Source organism: Piliocolobus tephrosceles, chromosome 4, assembly GCF_002776525.5.
Source record: "Piliocolobus tephrosceles isolate RC106 chromosome 4, ASM277652v3, whole genome shotgun sequence".
NCBI lineage: Eukaryota > Metazoa > Chordata > Mammalia > Primates > Cercopithecidae > Piliocolobus > Piliocolobus tephrosceles.
The window spans coordinates 166,253,172-166,266,658 of record NC_045437.1 but is presented as its reverse complement, the minus strand read 5'-3'; the positions used below and the strand labels follow the sequence as shown (position 1 = coordinate 166,266,658).

At 38.4% G+C, this 13,487-nt stretch overlaps 1 pseudogene; it reads left to right on the top strand.

Moving 5' to 3' along the window:
* The first annotated feature begins 10,722 nt into the window (after nt 1-10,722).
* Nucleotides 10,723-12,816, top strand: LOC111530797 (annotated as a pseudogene).
* The last annotated feature ends 671 nt before the right edge of the window (nt 12,817-13,487 follow it).

Below are 13,487 nucleotides of genomic sequence, written 5' to 3'. Positions count from 1 at the left end.
TAATAGCACAGTTCTTTTTTTCTTTTTTTGAGATGGAGTCTTGCTCTGTCACCCAGGCTGGAGTGCAGTGGTGCAACCTCTGCCTCCTGGGTTCAAGCAATTCTTCTGTCTCAGCCTCCCAAGTAACTGGGACTACAGGCACATACCACCACGCCAGATTAATTTTTTGTACTTTTTAGTAGAGACAGGGTTTCACCACGTTGCCCAGGCTGGTCTTGAACTCCTGAGCTCAGGCCATCTGCCTGCCTCAACCTCCCACAGTGCTAGGATTACAGGTGTGAGCCACCATGCCCGGCCAGTAATAGCACAATTATTAAAAATAATGCATTGGAGGGAGTAGAAAGGACAGTTTCATGTTACCCATGTCACTTTTTTCCCAACCCCAGGCAGCAAAGTGAAAAGATAATCATGAAATTGGAGGGAAGAGAAGTGAGCATAAGATTTTGTCTTCAAACCTAAAGTTAGGTAGCACCAGGCAGACCTCCCACAACCCCTGACTTTAGGGGAGTACCTGCAGACCGAGCCTCCAGACATGCCCTGGCATCAGCAGGAACCCATAGCTTCTATGAGGTGAACTCAGTCTGCTGTATGCATCACCGACAGCTTACTACAGTGACCTTGGGCTCTGGACAACCCCCAGTGGAAGGTAAACCTCAGCAGCTGTGAGTTTCAGTCACATCCGAGCTCCATGATATCCTCAGTAGACATGAGATTCCAGCCTGGCATCATATGGCTGCAGTGATCCCAGGATCAGGGCATCCCTCAGTGTCTCAATGGTACTTCAGTGGTACCAGCTTTAGAGAGCATGCCAGATGATTTACCTAGAATCTCTGCTCAGACATCAATGAACAACAAAGATCAAGAATAATCAGGGAAACATGTTATCACCAAATGGACAAAATAAAGTGCCAGTGACCAACCCTAAGGAAATGGAGATTAATGAATGTGCTGCCTGATAAAGAAGTGAAAGTAACCATTTTCAGCAAACTTCAAGAAAATACAGAGAAACAATTCAATAAAAAGAAGACCATAAGTGATCAGAACAAGAAATTTAACAGAGAGAATGAAATAATAATAAAAATCAAATAGAAATCCTGGAACTGAGAAATACAATGAACAAAATAAAAAATGCCATAGAAAACATAAACAGCAGAACTGATCAAGCAAAATTGTGAACTCAAAGGCAGGTTATTTGAAAATAAATAGAGGGGGGAAAGGAAAAATAATGAAAAGAAATGAGGAAAGCTTATGGGATTTGTGAGAACGTATCAAAAGAGAAAATATTTGAGTCATAGGAGTTAGAGAAGCAGAAGAGAAAAATAAAGGGACAAAAAGTATGTTTAAAGAAATGATAGCAAAAAGCTTTCCCAACCTGGAGAAAGATATAAATATCTAATTATAGGAAGGTCAAAGATCTTCAGTCAGATTCAGTCCAAATAGGGCTACTTCAAGACATATTATTATCAAAATGTCAAACATCTAAGATAGAGAATCCTGAAAGCAGCAAGAGAAAAGAAGCAAATAACATATAAAGGAATTCCAGTACACATAGCAGCAGACTTCTCACTAGAAATCTTATAGGCCAGGAGACTGAGATGATATACTCAAAGTGGTGAAGGGAAGAAACAACAACAACAGCAACTACCAATTAGAATACTGTACCCAGAAAATCTGTTCTTTATAAATGAAGGGTCAGGCATGGCAACTCATACCTATAATCCCAGCACTTTGGGAGGACAAGGTGGATGGATCACTTGAGGCCAGGAGTTTGAGACCAGACTGGCCAACATGGCAAAACCCCATCTCTACTAAAAACACAAAAAATTAGCAGGGTGTGGTGGCATACACCTGTAATCCCAGCTACTTGGGTGGCTGAGGCGGGAGAATCGCTTGAACCTGGGAGGCAGAGGCTGCAGTGAGCCATGATCATGCCACTGTACTCCAGCCTTGGTGACAGCATGAGACCCTGTCTCAAAATGAAAAAAAAATAAGAAGGAGAAAAGGATAAATACTTTCCCACACAAACAAATGCTGAAGAAGTTTATCATCATCAGACCTGTCTTACAAGAAATGCTAAAGACAGTTCTTCAAGCTGAAAGAAAAGGATGCTAATGAGTAACATGAAAACATCTGAGAGTATAAAACTCACTAGTAAAAGTAGGGATACAATCAAATTCGGAATACTCTAATACTGTAATCGTGGTAAAAAAAAAAAAAAAAAAAAGATCACTTGTACCTTTAGTGTGACGATTAAAAGACAAACTATTAAAAATAATTATAATAATTTGTTAAGGGATATTCAATACAAAAAGATGTAAATTATGATAAAAATTCAAAGTCAGGGGCAGTGGAGTAAAAGTGTAAAATTGTTTTTTTTTAATTGAAGTTAATTTATCACCTTAAAATAACTTGTTTTGATTATAAGATTTTTTTTGGTAAGCCTCATTGTGATCACAAAGCAAAAACCTACGGTAGATGTGCACAAAAAAGGAATAAAAACATACTACTAGAGAAAAACACTTAATCATAAAGGAAGACAGCAAAAGAGAATGAAAGGAGCAAATAATCTACAGAACAACTAGAAAACAAGTGAAAGGGCAGTGGTTAAGTCCTCATCTAGCGATGATTACTTTTAATATAAATACGTTAAATTATCCAATCAGAAGACACAGAATGGCTAAATGGACTTTTAAAAAGATGAGATCTAAGTATATGCTGCAAATGAGAGACTCACTTCAGCTGTAAGGACACACATAGACTGAAAGAAGGGATGAAAAAAGATACTACATGCACGTGGAAATTAAAATTGTTAGATGCATATTAGGTGCATATTAGATGAGTATTAGACAAAATAGACTCTAAGTAAAAAACTGAAATAAGATGAAAAAGGCCATTATATAATGATAAAGGGGTTAATCTGCAGGAGGACATGATATGACAATTACAAATATATATGCATCCAACATTAGAGCACCTAAACATACAACACATATATAACAGATTTAAAGGGAGAGATAGACAATAATAGTATGTAGAGTAACAGTCCAGGACGTTAACACCCCACTTTCGGCAATGGAAAAATCATCCAGACAGAAAATTAGCATTGAGACTTTGGACTCAAACTCCACTTTAGACCAAATAGACCTAACAGATGTATACAGAGCATTTCATTCAAGAGTTGCAGAAATTACATGCTTCTTAAGTGTAGATGGAACATTATCTAAGCTAGATCATGCATTAAGTCACAAAACAAATCTTAGCAAGTTTAAGAAGATTGAAATCACATCAAGTATCTTTTCTGACCACAATAGTACAAAACTAAAAATAACAGGAAGAACTTTGAAAAATTCACAAGTACATGAAAAATCAACATCTTGAACAACCAATAGGTCAATGAAGAAATTACAAGTAAAATTTAAAAATGTCTTGAGCAAATGAAAATGGAAACACAACATATCAAAACTTCTGGGATGCAGCAAAAGCATTTCTTTTCTTTTTTTTTATATATATATATATTTTAAGTTCTAGGGTACATGTGCACAACGCGCAGGTTTGTTACATATGTATACATGTGCCATGTTGGTGTGCTGCACCCATTAACTAGTCATTTATATTAGGTATATCTCCTAATGCTATCCCTCCCCCAACTCCCCACAATAGGACCCAGTGTGTGATGATCCCCTTCCTGTGTCCAAGTGATCTCATTGTTCAATTCCCACCTATGAGTGAGAACATGCAGTATTTGGTTTTCTGTTCTTGCAATAGTTTGCTGAGAATGATGGTTTCCAGCTGCATCCATATCCCTACAAAGGACACAAACTCATCCTTTTTTATGGCTGCATAGTATTCCATGGTGTATATGTGCCACATTTCCTTAATCCAGTCTGTCACAGATGGACATTTGGGTTGATTCCAAGTCTTTGCTATTGTGAATAGTGCCACAATAAACATACATGTGCATGCATCTTTATAGCAGCATGACTTATAGTCCTTTGGGTATATCTCTAGTACTGGGATGGCTGGGTCAAATGGTATTTCTAGTTCTAGATCCTTGAGGAATCGCCACACTGTCTTCCACAATGGTTGAACTAGTTTACAGTCCCACCAACAGTGTAAAAGTGTTCCTATTTCTCCACATCCTCTCCAGCACCTGTTGTTTCCTGACTTTTTAATGATTGCCATTCTAACTGGTGTGAGATGGTATCTCATTGTGGTTTTGATTTGCATTTCTCTGATGGCGAGTGATGATGAGCATTTTTTCATGTGTCTGTTGGCTGTATGAATGTCTTCTTTTGAGAAGTGTCTGTTCATATCCTTTGCCCACTTTTTGATGGGGTTTTTTTCTTGTAAATTTGATTGAGTTCTTTATAGGTTCTGGATATTAGCCCTTTGTCAGATGAGTAGATTGCAAAAATTTTCTCCTATTCTGTAGGTTGTCTGTTCACTCTGATGGTAGTTTCTTTTGCTGCAGCAAAAGCATTTCTAAGATGGAAGTTTATAGCAAGAAACACCTACATCCAAAAAGAAGATATCAAGTAAACAACCTAATATTTTATTTCAAGGACTTGAAAAAAGAATAAACTAAGCCCCAGATTAGTAGAAGGAAGGAAATAATAAACATCAGAGCAGAAACAAATAAAATAGAGACTAGAAAAACAACAGAAAGGATCAACAGAACAAAGAGTTGTGTTTTTGTTTTTGAAAAAAGTTAAAATTAATAAACCTGCCAGTTGGACTAAGAAAAAAAGAAGACTCAAATAAAATCAGAGAGGAAAAAGGAGACATTAAAACTGATAACACAGAAATATAAAGGATTATGAGACTATTATGGACAATTATACGCCCAACAAACTGAATAACCAAGAAGAAATGCCAGCATGAGTACACTCTATCCCCTGGCTCCCTGCCACCCCAAACCCTGCCAAATCTCCATTGCAGTTAAAGCCTTGGCAGGCACAGAGCCTGCCAGCCGACCCCCTGCACCCCACCCTTGTGACAACACTGCCATGGGAGTGAAACTAGGCACAGAGAAGCGTGGGCCCTTCCCCACCCTGAGCAGCCATCTCCACCTGTGTGACTGCTCATGGAGGGCACGCTCAGTCCTATGCCCACCAGCACCCTGCCCGCTGTGCTAACACCATCACCAGCACCACTGTGCACATAATTGCCAGAGGCTCCCTCAGCCATGCTGCCTCCTCTGCTACTGTGAATGCCTTCTCAGAGGCCAGTGCCCCAGAACCCGCCAGCATCCTGCCACAGCAGAGAAGTCCACCCTGCTCTGCTGCTGCTGCCACTGCCACTGGCACATGCAAATGAGGACAGATCCTGCTGCTGCCACCATACAAAAAGCTTTGAGTGTCACCATCCATCAGAGTGCTATGACACCCTGGTCCTGAAGCACTGTGGCACTGCCAGTGCAGTGGGTTCCTAATCTCAAGTTACCAGAGAACAAATTCTGGGGACTGATACCAGTTCCCCAGAGTTAGAGCATACAGTCCAGGAGTTGTGAGCTGAGCCATGACTCCCTCAAATCTTCCGTAAATGAAACCACCTTATACCACAGTCAAATTCTCAAGGTCATCAAATAGGATAAAAGTGCAGTAACTTCAAAGACTGAAGGAACATTAGCCCGGGAAGATGAGAAAGAACTAGTGCAAGAACTCTGAAAACTCAAAAAGCCAGAGTGCTATCTTTCCTCCAAACAACCACACTAGGTCTCCAGTAAAGATTCAGAACTGAACTGAGATGGCTGAAATGACAGAAATAGAATTCAAATAAACGTAGGAATAAAGATCATTGAGATGCAGGAGCATGTTGAAACCCAATCCAAGGAAGCTAAAAATCACAATAAAATGATACAGGAGCTGATAGACAAAATAGCCAGTATAGAAAAGAATGTAATTGACTTGTTAGAGCTGAAAAACACACTACAAGAATTTTATGCAATTGCAAGTACTAGTGGCAGAATAGACTAAGATAAAGAATCTCAGAGTTTTAAGATAGGCTTTCTGAAATAAGATAGTTAGACAAAAACAGAGAAAAAGAATAAAAAGGAATGAACATTACCTTTAAGAAATACGGGATTATGTAAAGAGATCAAATCTATAACTCACTGGTGTACCTGAAAGAAATGGGGAGACTGGAAGCAACCTGAAAAATGTATTTCAGGAAATCATCCATGAGGGCTTCCCCAAACTAGCTAGATAGGCCAAACTTCAAATTCAGGAAATGCAGATAAACCCAGTAAGATAAGTCACAAGAAGATCATCCTCAAGACACATAATCCTCAGATTCTCCAATGTCAAAATGAAAGAAAAAATGTTACAGGCAGCTAGAGAGAAAGGTCATGTCACCTAGAAAAAGAAGCCCATAAGACTAACAGCAGACCTCTCAGCAGCAACCCTACAACCCAAAAGAGATTGGAGGCCAATATTCAACATTGTTAAAGAAAAGAAATTCCAGCCAAGAATTTTACATTGGCCAAACTAAATTTTGTAAGCAAAGGAGAAATAAGATTCTTTTCAGATAAGCAAATGCTGAGGGAATTTTTACCACCAAACCTGCCTTTCAAGAGCTCCTAAAGGAAGCAATAAATATGGAAAGGAAAGACTGTTATCAACCAGTACAAAAACACACTTAAATACACAGACCAGTGACACAATAAAGCAATCACAAACAAACCAGAATAATAACCAGCTAACAATACAATGACAGGGTCAAATCTACACATATCAATACTAACCTTGAAGGTAAATGGGCTAAATGCCCCAATTAAAAGACACAGAGTGGCAAGCTGGATTCAAAAAGGCAATACCCAGTGATATGCTGTCTTCAACAGACCCATCTCACACATAATGACACCCATAGGTTCAAAATAAAGTATGGAGGAAAGTATGCCAAGCAAATGGAAATCAGAACAAAGCAGGTGTTGCAATCCTAGTTTCTGACAAAGGAGACTTTAAACCAGCAAAGATAAAAAAAGACAAAGAAGGGCATTACATAATGGCAAAATGTTCAATTCAACAAGGAGAGCTAACTATCCTAAATATATACGCACTCAACACAGGAGCACCCGGATTCATAAAGCAAGTTCTTAGAGACCTACAGAGACCTAGCCTCCCACACAATAAATCGTTGAAGATTTCAACACCCCACTAAAAGTAATGGACAAATCATTGAGGCAGAAAATTAAAGATCTTCAGAACCTGAACTCAGCACTGGATCAAATGGATGTGATAAATGAGTTCTACAGAACTCTTCACCCCAAAACAGCAGAATATACATTCTTCTCATCACCACATGGCACATATTCTAAAACTGACCACACAATCAGACACAAAACACTCTACAGCAAGGGCGAAAGAACTGAAATAATAAAAAAACAAACACTCTTTTGGACCACAGCACAATAACATTAGATACCAAGACTAAGAAAATCACTCAAAACCATACAATTACATGAACATCAAATAACCTGCTTCTGAATGACTTTTGGGGAAATACTGAAATTAAGGCAGAAATCTAAAAGTTATTTGAAACTAATGAGAACAAACATACAACATACCAGAATCTCTGGAACACAGCTAAAGCAATGTTAAGCAGGAAATTTATAGCATTAAAGGCCCACAGCAAAAAGAAAGACCTTAAATTAACAACCTAACATCACTTAAAAAAAAACTAGAAAAGCAAGAACAAACCAACCCCAAAGCTAATAGAAAACAAGGAATAACCAAAATCAGAGTAGAACTGAAGATGATTGAGACATGAAGAAACATTCATAAGATAAACAAATCTAGGAGTCTGTTTTTTGAAAAAATTCACAAAAATATATAGATCACTAGCTAGATTAATAAAGAAGAGAGAAGATCCAAATAAACACAATTAGAAATGACAAAGGGGATATTACCACTGACCCCACAGAAATACAAATAATCATCACAGAATATTATGAACAGGTCTATGCACAGAAACTAGAAAATCAATAAGAAATGGATAAATTCCTGGATACATACACCCTCCCAAGACTGAACCAGGAAGAAATTGAATCCCTGAACTGATCAATAATGAGCTCCAAATTGAATCAGTAACAAATGGCCTACCAACCAAAAAAAGGCCAGGACCAGATGATCCACAGCTGAATTCTACCAGATGTACAAAGAAGAGCTGGTATGATTCCTAATAAACTGTTCCAAAAGATTGAGGAGGACAGACTCTTCCTTAACTTATTCTATGAGGCCAGCATCATCCTGATTCCAAAACCTGGCAGAGACACAACAAGAAAAAAGGAAACTTTAGGCCAATATCCTTGGTGAACATTGATGTAAAAATCCTCAACAAAATACTGGAAAACCAAATCCAGCAGCATATCAAAAAGCTTATCCAGCATGATCAAGTAGGCTTTATCCCTGGGAGCAAGGTAGGTTCAACATAAGCAAACCAATAAATGTGATTCATTACATAAACGTAACTAAAGACAAAAACCATATACTTATTTGAATAGATGCAGAAAATGCTTTCAATAAAATTCAACACCCTTTATATTAAAAACTCTCAGTAAGCTAGGTTTTGAAGGAACATACTTCAAAATAATAACAGCCATCTATGACAAATCTACAGCAACATCATACCGAATGGGCAAAAGCTGGAAGCATTCCCCTTAAAAACTGGCACAAGACAAGGATGCCCTCTCTTACCATTCCTATTTAATATATTATTGGAAGTCCTAGCCAGAGCAATTAGGCAAGTGAATGAAATAAAGGGCATCCACATAGGAAGAGAGGAAGTCAAACTATCCCTATTAGTAGATGACATGATTCTAGATCTAGAAAACCCCATAGTATTGGCCAAATGGTTCCTTAAGCTCACAGGATAGAAAGTCAAAAGAAAAAAGCCACTATCATTCCTACACCAACAATGGCTAACCCAAAAGACAAATTAGGAATGTGTTCCCATTCTCAATTGCCTCAGAAAGAGTAAAATACCTAGGAATTCAGCTAACAAGATCTCTATAATAAGAACTACAAAACACGGTTCAAAGAAATCAGAGATGACACAAACAATGGGGAAACATTTCATACACATTGATAGGAAAAATCAGTATCATTAAAGTGGCTATACTGCCCAGAGCAATATAAAGATTCAGTGCTATTTGTACTAAACTACCGATAACATTCTTCACAGGACTAGAAAAAAATTATTTAAAAATTCGTATTAAAAGAAAAAAGAGCCCAAATAGCCAAGGCAATCCTAACTAAAAAGAAGAAAGCTGGAGGCATCACACTACCTGACTTCAAACTATACTACAGGGCCATAGTAACCAAAACAGCATGGTACTGGTACAAAAACAGACACATAGACCAATGGAACAGAATAGAGAACCCAGATATAAAGCTACACACCTACAACCATCTGATCTTCAACAAAACTGACAAAAGCAAGCAATGGGGAAAGGGCTCACTATTCAATAAATGGTGCTGGGATAACTGGCTTATGCAGAAGATCAAAACTGAACCCATTCCTTATACCATATACAAAAATCAACTCAATATGGATTAAAGAATTAAATGTAAATCCCAAAACTGTAAATATCATGGAAGACAACCTAGATAACACCATTCTGAATGTAAGAATAGGCAACAATTTCATGATAAAGATGCCAAAAGCAATTACAATAAAAGCAAAAATTGACAAATGTGATCTAATTACACTAAAGAGCTTCTGCACAGCCAAGGAAACTATCAACAGAGTTAACAGACAACCTACAGAATGGGAGGAAATGTTTGCAAACTATCATCTGACAAAGGTCTAATATCCAACATCTGTAAGGAACGAAACAAATTTACAAGCAAAAAACAAGCAACCCCATTAAAAAGTGGGCAAAGGGCACAAGCACACACTTTTCAAAAGAAGACATACATGTGGCCAACAAAAAACTCAATCATTAGAGAAAGGTAAACCAAAACCACAATGAGATACCACCTCACACCAGTCAGAATGGCCAGTATTAAAAAGTCAAAATATAGTAGATGCCAGCTAGGTTGCAGAGAAAAGGGAACACTTATACACTGTTGGTAGGAGTGTAAATTAGTTCAACCATTGTGGAAAGCAGTGTGACAATTATTCAAAAAGCTAAAAACAGAACTACCATTTGACCCAGCAATCCCATTACTGTGTATATACCCAAAGGAATATAAATTATTCTGTCATAAAGACACATGCACATGTATGTTCATTGCAGCACTATTCATAATAGTGAAGACATGGAATCAATTTAAAAGCCCACCAGTGATAGACTAGATAAAGAAAACATGTTACATATATACCATGGAATACTATGCAGCCATAAAAAAGAATGAGATCATGTTCTTTGCAGGAACATGGATGAGCTGGAGGCCATTATCCTTAGCAAACTAATGCAGTAACAGAAAACCAAATACTGTATGTTCTCAGTTATAGTTGGGAGCTAAATGATGGGAACACATGGACACACAGAGGGGAGCAACACACACTGGGGCCTGTTGGAGGGTGGAGGGTGAGAGGAGGGATAACACCAGGAAAAATAACTAATGGGTACTGGGCTTAATACCTGGGTGATGAAATTATCTGTACAACAAACCCCCACGACACAAGTGTAGGTATATAACAAACATGCACATGTACCCTTGAACTTAAAAGTAAAAAAAAAAAAAAAAAAAAAAAAAAAAAAGCCCAGTTCCAGATTGTTTTATGGTTGAATTCTACCAAACACAAATTCTTCTCAAACTCTTTTCAAAAAATGAAGAGGAAGGAATACATCCAAACTCATTTTGAGGACACTTTGATCTGATACCAAAGCCAGACAAGAGCACTACAAAAAGTAAAAAACTACAGGACAATGTGCCTGATGCAAAAATTTCCAGCAAAATAATAGCAAATGAAATTTAATAGTGCATTAAAAATATTATTCACCATGATCAAGTGGGATACATCCCAGGGATTCAAGGATAATTCACTATAAGCAAATCCAATAAAGATAATACATCACATTAATAAAATCAAGGACAAAAATCATCTGATAATTGCAGTAGGTACAGAAAAAGCATCTGATAAAATTCAACATCCTTTCTTGATAAAAATCTCAACAAATTAAGTATAGGAGAAACATACCTCAAAATAATAAAGGTCATATATGACTAACCCACATCTCAAGTCATACCAAATAGGGAAAAGTTGGAAGTTTTCTTCTAAGATCCAGCCTCTTGGCACTTTTATTAAACATATTACTGGAAATCCTAGGCAGAGCAATCAGGCAAAAGGAGAAACAGAAGGCATCCAAATTAGAAAGGAAGAAGTTAAATTTTCCCCACTTGCAGACAACAAGATCTTATATATGGAAAACTCTAGGGACTCCACTGAAAAACTGTTAGAACCAATAAGTGAATTCAGAAATGTTGCATGATACAAAATCAACATACAAACATCAGTAGTGTTTCTATATACTAACAGTAAACTATCTGAAAAAGAAATAAAAAATATTTATAAGAGCTACAAAAAAGATTTTAAAAAAATACTTAAAAATGAATTTAACCAAGGAGGTACACTGAAAACTATAAAGCATTGATGAAGGAAATTGAGGAAGACACAATCAAATGGAAAGACAGCCCATATTCACAAATTGGAAAAATTAACATTGTGAAAATGTTCATACTACCCAAAGTGATCTACAGATTCAATTCAATCCCTACCAAAATACCAATCACATTCTTCACAGAAATAGAAAGAACAATCCAAAATTTTGTATGGAACCACAAAAGACCTTGAATAACCAAAGAAATCTAGAGCAGAAAGAACAAAACTAAAAGCATCATACGACCTGACTTCAAAATATATAAAGCTATGGTAATCAAAACAGCATGGTAGTGGCATAAAAATGGACACATAGGGTCGGCAAAGCCTGAGTCCTGTCCTGTCATCCTCCCCTCGGGACAGCATGAGCTTCACCACTCACTCCACCTTTCTCCACCAACTACCGGTCCCTGGCTCTGTCCAGGCGCCTAGCTACGGCGCCCGGCCAGTCAGCAGCGCAGGCAGCCTCTATGCAGGCGCCCGGGTCTCTGGTTCCCGGATCTCTGTGTCCCACTCCACCAGCTTCCGGGGCGGCATGGGGTCCGGGAGCCTGGCCGCGGGGATGGCCGGGGGTCTGGCAGGAATGGGAGGCATCCAGCAAGAGAAGGAGACCATGCAAAGCCTGAGCGACTGCCTGGCCTCCTACCTGGACAGAGTGAGGAGCCTGGAGACCCAGAACTGGAGGCTGGAGAGCAAAATCTGGGAGCACTTGGAGAAGAAGGGACCCCAGGTCAGAGACTGATGCCATTACTTCAAGACCATGGAGAACCTGAGGACTCAGATCTTCGCAAATACTGTGGATAATGCTCACATAATTCTGCAGATTGACAATGCCCGCCTTGCTGCTGATGACTTTAGAGTCAAGAATGAGACAGAGCTGGCCATGCACCAGTCTGTTCAGAACGACATCCACAGACTCTGCAAGGTCATTGATGACACTAATGTAACTCGGCTGCAGCTGGAGACAGAGATCGAGGCTCTCAAGGAGATCTGCTCGTCATGAAGAAGAACCACGAAGAGGACCTGCTGAACCTCAAGGTCAAGCTGGAGGCCCAGATCGCCACCTACCACTGCCTGCTGGAAGATGGCCAGGACTTCAACTTGGTGATGCCCTGGATAGCAGTAACTCCATGCAAACCATCCAAAAGACCACCACCCGCCGGACAGTGGGTGGCAAAATGGTGTCTGAGACCAACGACACCAAAGTTCTGAGGCATTAAGCCAGCAGAAGCAGGGTACCCTTTGGGGAGCAGGAAGCCAATAAAAAGTTCAAAGGTCATTGGATGTCAAAAAAGAAAGAAAGAAAGAAAAAGACCCATAGACCAACTGAACACAGTAGAAATCCCAGAAATAAATCCACACATTTACAGCCAACTGACTTTTGACAAAGGTGCCAAGAACATACAATGGAGAAAGGACATTGTCTTCAATAAATTGTGTTGGGAAAACTAGATATTCACGTGCAGAAGAATAAAATTAGACCTTTATCTTACACCATTTGCAAAAATCAACTCAAAATAGATTAAGACTTAAATGTAAGAGCCAAAGCAATGAAACTGTCTGAAGAGAACATTGGACAAAGTCTCCATTATATTGATCTGGGCAATAATTTTTTGACTTAAAAAGCACAGGCAACAAAAGCAAAAATAGGCAAATGGGATTCCATTAAACTAAAGTGCTTCTTCACAGTATAGGAAATGATAAACACAGTGAAGAGATAACCTACAGAGTTGGAGAAAATATTGGCAAACTATATATCTGATAAGGGTTAATACCCAAAGTGTATAAGGAATTCAATTAAATAAAAAGAAAGTAATCCAATTTAAAAAATGGACAAAGAACCTAAACTGACATTTCTGAAAAGAAGACGTACAAATGTTCAA